Raw genomic sequence first — 13,734 nt, 5'->3', positions numbered from 1 at the left:
TCCACGTGTATAACAAAACTCCTCCTGCTTCAAACAAAGCATTAGAAAGTCTCCCAGTTCACCACTTCTCACACTGCCACCTTAGTGAGACCATTTAATGTGGATAATTATTTGCTGATGAGCAACACATCTGCAGAAAAATATGCTTTTCTATCTCTATGAATCTTCATTTAACAGGATCTGAGGAAATTAAAACTAAAAAATACAATCAGCATAACGGTCTTCAATGGGCTATGAAAAGTGACCCCTGTAGATAGGTAGATAGGCACAGGCTCTAACCACCAGCCTGTCAATCCGTGTGAAAATGCTCTGTGTGACAGCAATGTCAAGAGTTTGGAGTCCTGAGGCTCTTCTGCAGAACAGTGCTGAACCAAGAGAGTCTCACAGCACTTTCTGGTGCCCATTTGCAGAAGGTTTTGTAGTTTCTGAATCTCTTGGAGTAGCTGATAAGTGAAGTTTATGAAGCCCTAGAGCCTTGAAAAGTTCTCGTGCAGCAGAGGTGAAGTTTCTGACCAAACACAATGTTGTCACAGTGGCAAAGAGCAGGTTGTAGGATAACACAGTGTAGAAATTCCCCAGCCAATTAAACCTTCCAAAATCTCCCAGTAGATGGAATCTAGTGATTCCCACAGTTCTGGACATTATAGGCAGAGCAGAGCTCAGGACAAAGATTGACACACAATTTCCAACGATCTTTGTCATAGTTGTGTCATCCTTCTTAGGAGTAAAGTTTCCAAAAAAACAAAAAATATCTGAGGCTATAGAACTAACAACAGATGATACCATGAGATAGAAAAATCAAAATGATTTCAAGTGCAGCTCCCACAAAACTAAATGTGGAGAGAGAGGCATTTCCTATTCCAGGCCTCCTTGTTCCCTTGGGCATTGCCATCTCATCAACCAGCAGACATAGACTATTACAAGCCACCAAGAGTACCGAGATGGATGTCTCAATAAAAAGTAGAACCATTATAGCAGGATACACCAAGTTTCTTTCCCATGCCGAAGCCCTTTTTTTTTTTTTTTTTTGCTTCTCTAATTTTGTCTTAAGAATCTTCATATTTTCAAGTTCTTGCTCTAATTCCATTACATTGTACCCCACTGATGAAGATAGTCCACTTAGTTGTCTCTGGAGGGCTTCTTCTTCTAGCATATTTATGTAAATTTGTTCATCCACTTTTTCAAGAAGTGTTGCTTCATCAGCAAGTGGCCCATCACTGTGAACATACGGGAGAGGCCAGCTGGGGTGCACAAGAGAAGCAGCAAGCATCCCATCAGTGAGATGCAGGAATATAGTAGGGTAGGTAGAGCTCCCAGAGGCCGGCATCATTGCGGATCAGGGCTGAAGCCACCTACACCATGCTGAGGATCAGCAGCACAAAGAGCAGCAGCATGACCAGTTTCTAACACATGGGCCAGATTCCCTTTTTCAGGCCAGCAAAGCCTTCTGATTCCAGAAAGAAAAAAAGCAAAGGGCATCAACACAAATAAGCAAAGGTTGGGAAAAAAGAGAAGCGAGGTTCCACAAACTTTAAAGAAAACCCAAGACCGAATTGCCAGGTCACCATAGCATTCACTGGCTTCTAGCTCCACCTGCACGAATGAGGGAGCCATTCAGCCCCTGGAGTTTTGAGGGAAAGCAAGCAGGATTGCATTGCTGATGATTGAGAAGGGTAAAATCAAAACAGCCCCAGCTGAAGCAGCTAGAGTGAACGTGCTCAGAAACGACGAAATCCTGTTGACTATGCCGTCTTCATCTTGTTATCTGATTTCCTCTTGTATCTTGTGATGATGAAGTAGGAGACAATGTAGAGGACCGCAAAAAGAAGAAAACGAACATATCATGGACTCCCGCACTTGGCTATGGAAGTGCTGCTCCTGGTCCGACACTTCCTCCTGCCCTTCCATCCAACTTCATGCCCATCACCAGGCCGCCAACTGCGCGCACCACTCCACCATGGCCCGCTGACGCTGGGCTGCACCGCTGCTCTGGGGCCGCTGCTCAGGAGCCCCACCTTTACCACAGCGAGATGGGGAACCCCCACTTCTATTTAATATAGTGCTAGAAGTCTTAGCCATAGCAATAAGGCAAGAGATGCACATAAAAGGGATACAAATTGGAAAGGAAGAGATCAAGTTATCATTATTTGCAAATGATATGATTCTATATACATAAAAACTCTAAAGACTCTACCAGCAAACTGTTTGAGCTGATAAACACTTATACCAATGTAGCAAGATACAAAATAAACACAATTAGTAGCCTTCCTATATGCTAATAACAAACACACAGAGGATGAAATCAGAGAATCGAATCACTTCCATTCACAAATGCATCAAAAAAAAAAAAAAAAAAGTACCTCAGAATAGACCTAACCTAGGATGTGAAGGATCTCTACAATGGACTTTAAAACACTCAAACAAATTGCAGAAGACACTAGGAAATGGAAAGACATCCCTTATTTTTGGATTGGAAGAATCAATATTGTGAAAATGGCAATCTTACCAAAAACAATCTACACATTTAATATAATCCCCATCAAAATTCCAATGGCATTCCTCATGGAACTAATTATTGGAGTTGTCAATAAAAAATAAAATTAAAAATTAAAAAAAATAATAAATTAAAAGTCATGCCTGGAGGAAAAATAGCATTAGAATAGGTTAATTTTTTTTTTTTTTTTTTTGAGGCAGGCTCTCATCCTAGCCCAGACTAACCTGAAACTCACTCTGTAGTTCCAGACAGGCCTCAAAATCACAGCAATCCTCCTACCTCTGCCTCCAGAGTGATGAGGTTAAAGGTTTGTACCATTATGCCTTTCTTCTACCTTCTTTTGAGACATGTTTTCTCTCTCTGCTTCTCCTTTTCCAGCTTCCAGGTCCTCATGCTCTGTCTTCTATGGCCACAGGCACACAGGAACTATAGACACATATGCCATGTTGTGTCATTTACAGGGGCTGGAGGCCCTGGTGCACCCATTTTCTTTCTTTCTTCTCTCTCTGCTTGAAAATAAATAAATGAAAAATATTTTTTAAAAAGAAGGGCCAAGCGTGGTTGCACATGCCTTTAATCCCAGCACTCAGGAGGCAGAGGTAGGAGGATTGCCCAGAGTTCAAGGCCACCCTGAGACTACATAGTGAATTCCAGGTCATCCTGGGCCAGAGTAAGACCCTACTTGGAAAAACCAAAAAAAAAAGAAAAGAAAAGAAAAGAAAAGAAAAGAAAAGAAAAGAAAGAAAGAAGGGGCTGGAGAGATGGCTTAGCAGTTGTAGGAAAAAACCCCTGTAGGGGCCCCCCACTCTCTGCCCGGATAAGGCAACACCCCAAATCACTCACGAGAAGCGGTCTTGATGCAAACTGCAAGAGGATTTTATTCCAAGCGCGCTGGGGCCCACAGTCGTACACCTCACAGGGGTAGAGGACTGCAGAGCCCCGAATGCAAGAACGGGGCAGTTTTTATAGGGTTTCTAACAAAGCCTGTGCATTAGATCAATCATTATTTAATATCAGGAGCCCCGCAGGGTGTTAGCCAGTCAGTTTGTGCCACCCCATAGTTTCTAAGCCAATTAGTTTACTTTGTTTAAGCCCCTCATGGACCAATCATTCTCTTGTGACCTTGGTGGTCAGCATTTGCGCAGGTCCTTGGGTGGGAGTAGCAGAGTGTGGTACCAGTCTCCTATGACCTTGGAGGTCAGCATTTGCGCAGGTCCTTAGGTGGGGGTAGCAGAGTGTGGTATCAGCCTCCTATGACCTTGGTGGTCTGAGGCAGGCTGCTACAGCTTATGGTGCGAGCTACTAAGGCTTACAGTGTGGGCTATTAAGGCTTATGGTGTGGGCTATTTACAGAAACCAAATAAGTGGTTCACTTCATTACTCATTTCCCATCCTTGAGGGCTATCTCATGCCCTTTTTACCTAGTTTTATATTAGGAGCGGGCTCTGATATAATGAGAAGAGGGATTCTTTACTTGCTTCTAACAGAGAGTAAAGCCTGGAGTTTGAGGTATGCAGGGGGCCCGCTTAAGCTCCCTTTGGAGCGTGGTAGTATTTCTGAGCTTCTGAATTCTTGGGCCTTTCACAGTTAGGGTGTATTGTGAAGCCTAAGGACCTAGGTTTGATTTTCCAGGTCCTATGTAAACCAGATGCACATGGTGGTGCATGTGTCTTGGAGTAGTTTGCTTGCAGTGGCTAGAGGCCCTGGCATGCCCATTCTATATCTCTCTCTCTCCCTCTCTCTGTCTCTAATAAATAAATTAAATAAAAAAATTTTTTTTTATTTATTTATTTGAGAGTGACAGACACAGAGAGAAGGACAGATAGAGGGAGAGAGAGAGAATGGGCGCGCCAGGGCCTCCAGCCTCTGCAAACGAACTCCAGACGTGTGCGCCCCCTTGTGCATCTGGCTAACGTGGGACCTGGGGAACCGAGCCTCGAACCGGGGTCCTTAGGCTTCACAGGCAAGCGTTTAAACGCTAAACCATCTCTCCAGCCCAAATTAAATAAATAAATTTTTTTAAAAAAAGAAAGATAGAAGATGAAAAGAAAGAAAGAAGGAAAGAAGTTGGGTTTGGTGCTGCATGTCTTTAATCCCAGCACTTGGGAGGCAGAGGTAGGAGGATCCCTGTGAGTTTGAGTCCACCCTGAGACTACATAGTGAATTCCAGACCACTCCCTGGACTAGAGCAAGACTCTACATTAAAAAATAAACAAACAGAAATAAATAAATAAAAGGAAGGAAATGTTGGGTTTGCTGGCCCAGTTTTTAATCCCAACACTCAGGAGGCAGAGGTCAGAGTATCACCTTGAATTTGAGGCTAGCCTGGACTAGAATAAGACCCTACCTGGACAAAGAAAAAGGAAGGAAGAAAGACAAAACTCTTTCCAAGGAGTTAAAAGGGGGGTTGAGAAGCCAATTTAAGATTCAGATTGGAAGCTGGGTGTGGTGGTGCATGCATTAATCCCAGCACTCAGGAGGCAGAGGTAGGAGGAATGGTGTGAGTTTGAGGCCACCCTGAGACTACGTAGGGAATTCCAGGTCAGCCTGGGCTAGAGTGAGACCCTACCTCGAAAAACTAAAAACAAACAAACAACAACAACAAAAAACTCAGATTGAGGACTTTTCTCTCTCTCTCTTTTTTTTTTTTTTTTGAGGTAGGGTCTCACTGTAGCTCAAGCTAACCTAGAATTCACTCTGTAGTCCCAGGCTGGCGTCAAACTCACAGAGATCCTCCTACCTCTGCCTCCCAAGTGCGGACACTAAAAGTGTGCTCTACCATGCTCAGCCTCAGGTTGAGGTCCTTTATGTGAGTCTCCTGGATATCCTGGATAGGTGGCTAGTCTAGTCAGTCTAGTGTTTTTTTTTTTTTCGAGACAGGGTCTCACTCTGGCCCAGGCTGACTTGGAATTCACTATGTAGTCTAAGGGTGGCCTTGAACTCATGGTAATCCTCCTGCCTGTGCCTCCTGAGTGCTGGGATTAAAGGCATGGGCCACCATGCCTGGCAAGATTTAATTTTATATTGAGAGCAAGGTCCCAGTCAAGGAATGATCCTGCCCATTGCTGACTCATCATTAGCTCAGCTCAAGTTTGATCTATCTTGTAAGGTGAACTCATAAGTTGTCAGAACTGTGTGAAATCTCTTCTTGGGAGCAAGTCCTTTTCTGGCTGCCACCAGGGATTCCACCTTCCTCTTCTCTAAGCATTACTTCAGGGTTTCTTTTCTTTTTCTTTTTCTTTTTTTTTTTTTTTTTTTTGAGGTAAGGTCTCACTGTAGCTCAGGCTGACCTGAAAATCACTCTGTAGTCTCAGGGTGGCTTCGAACTCATGGCCATCCTCCTACCTCTGCCTTCCAAGTGCTGGGATTAAAGGTGTGTGCCACGACGTCCGGCTACTTCAGGGTTTCTTGAGGTAGTTTCAATTTTTTTGTTTCAACAGTCCGACAGCCAAAGGGGGAGGCACAAGTATCTCACTTTAAAATCTCTCAGTTCCAGGGACAGCAAGGCATTTCCCTGCAACTGGGCAAACCAGTGAAGAAGTCAGATCCCCTGTCTGAATACCCTCTGTGTCCGCCAACATCCTGGAACCAAAGCAACTAGTTCCTTAACTATAGTTACATAGTTACAATGTATTTCTCCACTGGAACCCACCAATCCTGTTAAAGGTCACCCCACTCCTCCCCTGGCTGTACATTGTTAGCCTAGTACCTGGTTGTGATTTTTCTTTTAAAAAGCCTGTAAGCCACTCCTTTGGGGGTCGTAGTACCAGCTCCCCAGTCTGGCTGCGTCCCTGATGGATCAGCTGTGTCTTGCCTTGGTTGTAATAAACTTTTTCTGTTTTTGAGCTGGAGCAGTCCCTGCCTCATTATTTGTGTGGTGGGCAGAGGTAGGAGGATCACTGAGTTTGAGGCCAGCCTGGGCTAGAGAGAAACAACCAAAATAAATAAATTTCCCAGAGGGAGAAAAAAAAAAGCCTTTAGCAGCAGAGTGCGGTGGTGCATGCCCTTAATTTTAGCATTTGGGATGCATAGGTAGGAGGAGCACCATGAGTTCAAAAGGATCACCATGAGTTCAAAGCCTGACAGTGAATTCCAGGTAAGCCTGAGCTAGAGTGAGACCTTACCTTGAAATAAAGCCTAAATAAATAAATAAGTAAATAAATAAAATTGAGGCAGCTGGAGAGATGGCTCAACAGTTTAGGTGCTTACTTACAAAGCCTAAGGACCCAAATTCAATTCTCCATCCACATAAAACCAGATTCACAAAGCTGTGCATGCATCTGGAGTTTGTTTGCAGCAGCTGGAGGCCCTGGTGTGCCCATTCTCTCTATCTGTCTCTTTTCTATCTTTCTGTTTGCAAATGAATGAATAAATAATAATGATATATAAAGTAGAAAAAAAGGAAAAAATAATGCTGCAGTGAGGTGTTGGAAAGGAGACTGTAGTCAAATGAAACCACTGGACTGGGGCTGGAAAGTGCAGGGAAAGGAGAGGGGATGGCTGGGGAGAGCTGGCAAATCAAGGAAAAAATCACAGAAGGAAGCTGACAGCCTCAGTCATGTGGCAGTACTGACTTCCCCTGTCATAACTTCACTCTCTAATTTTAGATCCTTCTATTGTGTATGTCACCCATAGACATTGCTCTGTTAAAAGTGGGTAGAAGTGGGCTGGAGGGATGGCTTAGCAGTTAAGGCATTTGTCTGCAAAGCCAAAGGACCCAGGACTCACGTAAGTCAGATGGATAATGTGGCGCATGGGTCTGAAGTTTGTTTGCAGTGGCTGGAGGTCCTGGCATGCCCGTTCTTTCTCTCCTTCTATCTCTTTATCAAGTAAATAAAAATAAAATATTTTTAAAAATGGTGGTGCCTGACGTGGTGGCACATGCCTTTTAATCCCAGCACTCAGGAGACACAAGTAGGAAGATTATTATAAGTTTGAGGCCACCCTGAGACTGCATAATGAATTCTAGGTCAGCCTGAGCTAGAGTGAAATCCTACCTCCATAAACCAAAAAAAGAAAAAGAAAAAAAAAAAGTGAGTAGTAGTGATAGTTAGCCAGGCATGGTGGCACATGCTTGTAATCCCAGGAAATAATCTTGAGGATTGTAAAGGCAAATCCAGGGTGGGCTATATAGCCAGACCCTGAAGACCCTGTCAAACACAAGAAAGAGAAGGAGGAGGAGAGGAAGAGAAGAAGATTGATTTATTCAGTTCACATAGGGCTCTTCCTTAATTGCTGTGTTTCACTGTTTATGCCATCCAGTAATATTTGTATAAATGTGAAATGAACACATGTGGTGGTTTGATTCAGGTGTCCTCCATAAATTTAGGTGTTCTGCATGTTAGGTCACCAGCTGGTGCCATTGTTTCTCCCCTTTGGGTCTGTAAACCAAAATAAACTCCTTTTTACCCCACAAGCTGCTCTTGGTTGGGTGTTTTAGGCCAGCAATGCGAACCTAACTGCAACAATACACAACACATAAAATATGATTTAAAGGAGGGTCAAGGGGTTTCCTAGAGAGAGAACACATACTGACTGTACTCACAGCTTTTATTTGGGATTCATCAATAGAAAACTAGAGGAGCTATAGCCAAATTGAAAGAATGTTTGTAATTACTGACATATGACAAATCACCAGTTGACTGACTCCTGTATGTCCTCATAGACCAAGAGTTGCTTGTCTCATTCTTTTTTGTTGTTGTTGTTTACATTTTATTTTTATTCATTTACTTATTTGGTAGAGAAAGAGAGAGAGAAAATGGGTGCGCCAGGGCCTCCAGCACTGCAAATGAACTCCAGACACGTGCACTCCTTTGTGTATCTGGTTAACATGGGTCCTGGGGAATCGCATCTGGGTCCTCCAGCCCACTTGTCTCATTCTTATCACTTCATATCACAAGTACAAGTTGTTTGGTTCGTGATCATTTCATCAGAAAATCTTTGGAAAAGCTGTGAGCTCCTGCCTTCAAGGTATTCCACCCAAGGTGCCCAGCCCTCCATGTCCTCAGGTGCCTTGCACAAAGATTACCCTATTGTGAGTTACTTGGTGTCCACATCGCCCCAAGTTAGCTTGATATACACATTGCAGCTAGCTAGCTTTTTTTTTTTTTTTTTTTTTTAAATTTTCTTCAAAGTAGGGTTTCACTGTAGTCCAGGCTGACCTGGAACTCACTCTATAGTCCCAGACTAGCCTAGATCCTCCTATCTCTACCCCTGAGTGCTGGGAGCCTTGTACTTGGCTTTTTTTTTTTTTCTTTTTTTTTTTTGAGGTAGGATCCCACTCTAGCGCAGGCTGACCTGGAATTCACCATATAGTCTCAGGGTGGCCTCCTACTCACAATGATCCTCCAACCTCTCCCTCCCAAGTGCTAGGATTAAAGGTGTGTGCCACCATGCCCGGCTGTACTTGGCTTTTATATGGGTACTGGGGATCCAAACTCCGGTCCTCTTGTGTGTGCAAGTCTTTTACCAATTGAGCCATATCCCCAGCCAGCCCAGGTTTTGTTTGGATGGTCTTGAACTCCTGATCCTCCTGCCTTTCCACCTGTTGGGATTAAAGGAATGCACCACTTGGTCATACAACTTATTAATATGTTTTAGCATCTTAGCATCTTTCTTTTTTTCCCCCCCATGTTAGGGTTTCACTCTAGCCCAGGCTAACCTGGAATTCATGGCCTTGAATTCACATTGATCCTCTTGGGATAAAGGCATGCCTTGGTTATTAATATGTTTAAACTTTTTGTTTATTTTTATTTATTTCTTTGAGAGAGACAGACAGAGAGAAAGAGGCAGATAGACAGAAAGCATAGGTGTGCCAGGGCCTCCAGTCACTGCAAACAAACTCCAGATGCATACGCCCCGTTGTCCATCTGGCTTACATGGGTCCTGGGGAATTGAGCCTCGAACTGAGGTCCTTAGGTTTCATAGGCAAGTGCTTAACCACTAAGCCATTTCTCCAGCCCTGGTTATTAATATGTTTAAATAACTGATTTAGAGGGGAGAGAACTATCTACTTTCTCATACAACTGTGGAAGTTATTAGAATGAAAATGGAGTTATGACAAATTGGAATACACACACAAATAAAGATAAGCACTTGGGAGGCTTGGCTGGGTGTGGGGGCTTAGGCCATTAATCCCAGCACTTGGGAGGCCAAGGTAAAAGGATTGCTATGAGCTCAAGGCCAGCCCGAGACTACATAGTGATTTCAGGTTAGCCTGAGCTAGAGTGAGACCTTACCTCAAAAAGGGAGGGGGGAGCTGAAGAGATGACATACCAGTTAAGGCACTTGCCTACAAAGCCAAAGTACCTTGGTTCCATTCCCCAGGACCTATGTAAGCCTGATGCACAAGGTGGCACATGTGTCTGGAGTTCGTTTGCAGTTGCTGGAGGACCTGGTGTGCCCACTCTCTCTCTCTCATCCTATGTCTTTCTCTCTCTCTCAAATAAATAAATAAAAATAATAAAACAAGATGGAGCCGGGAGTGGTGAGACACACTTTTAATCTCAGCACTTGGGAGGCAGAGGTAGGAGGATTGCCTTGAGTTTGAGGCCTCCTTGAAACTACATAGTAAATTCCAGATCAGTCTGGAGTAGAGTGAGACCCTACCTCGAAAAACCATAACAACAACAACAACAAAAATAAACCATATCAAGATAATGAAGCTGGGAGGTTATGAGGAAGTAGGTATCATGCTTTCATGCTTATACTTGATAGTGATGCAGGACTTTGGGGTTCTGGAGGGGTGTCCCAAACTGACAAACTCCAATTTTGGGTCCTTATCCTATTAATAGAGAATGGATAAAAAAATGGGCTCAAGGAGGATAAATTATGAATTAATGAGTTTATTTAGGGAGAAATCATAAACTGTGAAGTACATTTAAGGGAAATTGGGGTCTAAGAAAAGGCTGGAACAGAGTCACAAGCATGTGGAGGGCAGGATCTAGGAGCTCATGTAAAGAGATTTAGAAGAAATACACTTGTGTGGAAGGTCCATGGAAGAAAGTTAAGAGAGTAAGTGGTGATGACTTAAGGAAAGATGGCAGAGGGAAAGTATCAAAACAAAGAACAGGAAATTCAGATGAGAAATGAGTAGTAAAGAGAGTTACACCCATGGTTACCCCAAGTGTAGAGAAAGTGCACATGTAGCAGGCCCAGACTGAGAAAATATAAGTGGTAGGTTCACAGATTGGGATTACTTGAGCAGAGCGTGGTGTAAATCTCAAGTCAGCCTGAGCTAGAGTGAAGAGTGAAACCCTACCTCAAAAAAAAAAAAAAAAGGATTCCTCCAGAGGATATCCAGGAAAGTCATCCCAGGGTTGGAAGAAACTTCCTAAATTGAGAGTGGGCAGTTCTTGTCATGAAGTGCTGGGATTAAAGGCATGTGCCACCACACCTGGCTTCTTCTTACCCCCCCCTTTTTTTTTTTGAGGTAGGGTCTCACTGTAGCCCAGGCTGACCTGGAATTCACTATGTCTTCCAGGGTGGTCTTGAACTCACAGTGACCCTCCTGCCTCTGCCTCTGCCTCCTGAGTGCTCAGATTAAAGGCATGTACCACCACATTCAATATTAAATATTTTATTTATTTATTTTAGTTTTTCAGAGTAGGGTCTCACTCTAGCCCAAGTTGACCTGGAATTCACTATGTTGTTTCAGGCTGGCCTTGAACTCATGGTGATCCTCCTACCTCTGCCTATGGAGTGTTGGAATTAAAGGTATGTGTCACCATGCCCTACCTAAATATTTTATTTTTATTTATTTATTTGAGAAAAAAAAAAAAGGAAAGAGAGAGAGAGGGAGAGGGACAGTGGCCAATACAGAATGAGATGCTAGGGTCTCCAGCCACTGCAAACAAGCTCCAGATGCATGTGCTACTTTGTGCATCTGGGTTATGTGGGACCTGGGGAAGGGAACCTAGGTCCAAGGAAGGAAGAAAGGAAAGAGGAGGAAGAGAGGAAGGCAAAGAGGGAGGGAGGAAGGAAAGGAAGGAAAGAAGGAAGGAAGAAAGGAAAAGAATGATGTTGGGTTGCCAGGTGTGGTGGCACACGCCTTTAATCCCAGCACATGGGAGGCAGAGGTAGGAGGATTGCCATGAGGTCAAGGCCACCCTGAGACTACATAGCGAATTCCAGGTCAGCCTGGGCTAGAGTGAGACCCTATCTTGAAAAAAACAAAAAACAGAACAAAGCAAACAAACAAAAAGAATGATGTTGGGGGCTATGGAGATGGCTCAGTGGTTAAAGGTGCTTGTTTGCAAAGTCTGTCTGCTAGGGTTTAATTGCCTATCTTCTCATATAGAGCTGGACAGGCTTTGTTTGCCACTCCGAGAATGCACACACACATGTGTAAATATTTTTTTTTTTAAGTGAATAGTCTGGCATGACACACACTAATCCCAGTACTTGGGATGCTGAGGTAGGACGATCACTGTGAGTTCAAGGCCAACCTGGTATTACAGAGTGAGTTCAAGGCCAGCAAAAGGCAAAATATTGTGCATCTATATGATAAGAACCATAAAGAAACAAAGACTGAGAATAACATCCATAATAAAGTGCAGAGGAAAAAAAAATTATGGGGTTACCAAAGGTAGGTAGATTTGTTATTATCTATTCAGGTTATTCAGCTCCAGAGATCAAAGTCCTTAAGTTTCAAAAGGCCAGGGTTTCAGTTTTTGCCTCTGGATTGTTGTGCAAGATGTGGGAGGAGGCTTGCTCTGAGCTGGAGAGTAAGTGTGGGGATTTCTTCTCTAGCTCTGATTGGGAAATCAGCGTAAAACCCAGAAGCCTGCATTTCCTCCATCAGAAAGATTGTGGGTAAAATTAGTTAAAGCCCCACTCCCGACCTATTGTGTGTGTGTGTGTGTTTTAAATTTTGCAAGCAGAGAAGAGAAGAGAGATTCAAAATTTGAGGAACATTAAATTAAATTTATTTATTTAAGAGAGAGAGAGAGAGAGGCTGATAGAGTTAGCATGCCAGGGCATCTAGCCATTGCAAAAGAACTCCAAATGGATGCACCTCCTTGTGCATCTGGCTTTATGTGAGTACGATGGGATTGAACCTGGGTCTTTTAGCTTTGCAGCACAGGTGCCTTAACCGCTAAGCCATTTCTTCAGCCCAGGAGTTTTTTTTTTTGTTTTTTTTTTTTTGAGGTAGGGTTTCCCTCTAGCCTAGGCCGACCTGGAATTCACTATGTAGTCTCAGGGTGGTCTTGAACCTGCAGCTATGCTCCTACCTAGGTCTCCCAAGTGCTGTGATTAAAGGTGTGTGCCACGATGCTCAGCCCTGTTATTTTATTTATTTATTTGTATTTTTTTTTTAATTTTAATTTTAATTTTTATTTTTTTGTGGGATTTCATATCGTACTTGCTACACATGTACACATGCAATGATGACAAAATATTACTTACCTACACTATGCAATGGCCTCTGACATTTTCTACCTTATTCTACTTAACTTATTTTAAATTTCCTGGCTATATTCCATCAAAAGATTCCCACCTACAGCTTGAAAAATACTTCTTTAGGGGCACAAGAAAGTATAATGGGCAGGACATATGATCAAAACACATTATAAAATTTGTTTTCAAAATATCAGGGCTGTCCTATCACTTGGAACGCAGAGATAGAAGGATCACTGAGTTTGAGGCCAGACTGGGGCTACAGGGTCAGTTCCAAGTTATCCTGGACAAGAGTGAGACCTTACCCTGGAAAAGCCAAAAAAATAAAAAAATAATAGCCACTCTGAAACTACATAGTGAATCCCAGGTCAGCCTGGGCCACAGTGAGGCCCTACCTTGAACCCCCCCCCAAAATAATAATAATAAAAATAAAAATAAAGAAAATAATAATAAAGAAAGAAAATAAAAGTCAGGGCAGGCTGCTCAGTAGGAACAGGGCTTACCTAGCACACACAAAGCCCAGAGTTTGATTCCCAGCACTGTATTAAGCTGGGTGTGGCAGTCCTTGCCTGTAATCTTAGCACTCAGTAGGGGTGCGTGCCTCTGGAGCCCGTTTGCAGTGGCTGGAGGCCCTGGTGCGTCAATTCTCCCTGTCTTAAGTACATAAACTAAAATGTTAAGAAAATCTTTTGGGGGCTTTACCTTCTTCCACCTTCTGACAGGCAGCTCTCTCCACTTTCTCATCTTTCCTTCTCTTAACCTAAGAAAGTTTCTCTAAGCCTTAAGTACAGCTGGCATTCTGTTCCTGAAATAATTACCGTGTCAATGGCCAGGCATGGTAG

The 13,734-nt window shown here is 43.2% G+C and overlaps 1 pseudogene; it reads right to left on the bottom strand.

Annotated features, from left to right (window-relative positions):
- Positions 1-330: 330 nt before the first annotated feature.
- Positions 331-1,908, bottom strand: LOC101596884 (annotated as a pseudogene).
- Positions 1,909-13,734: the final 11,826 nt, after the last annotated feature.

The sequence above is a fragment of the Jaculus jaculus genome, chromosome 5 (genome assembly GCF_020740685.1).
Source record: "Jaculus jaculus isolate mJacJac1 chromosome 5, mJacJac1.mat.Y.cur, whole genome shotgun sequence".
Lineage (NCBI taxonomy): Eukaryota > Metazoa > Chordata > Mammalia > Rodentia > Dipodidae > Jaculus > Jaculus jaculus.
Note: the sequence above shows the minus strand (reverse complement) of the source record. Positions and strands in the feature narration are given on the sequence as shown.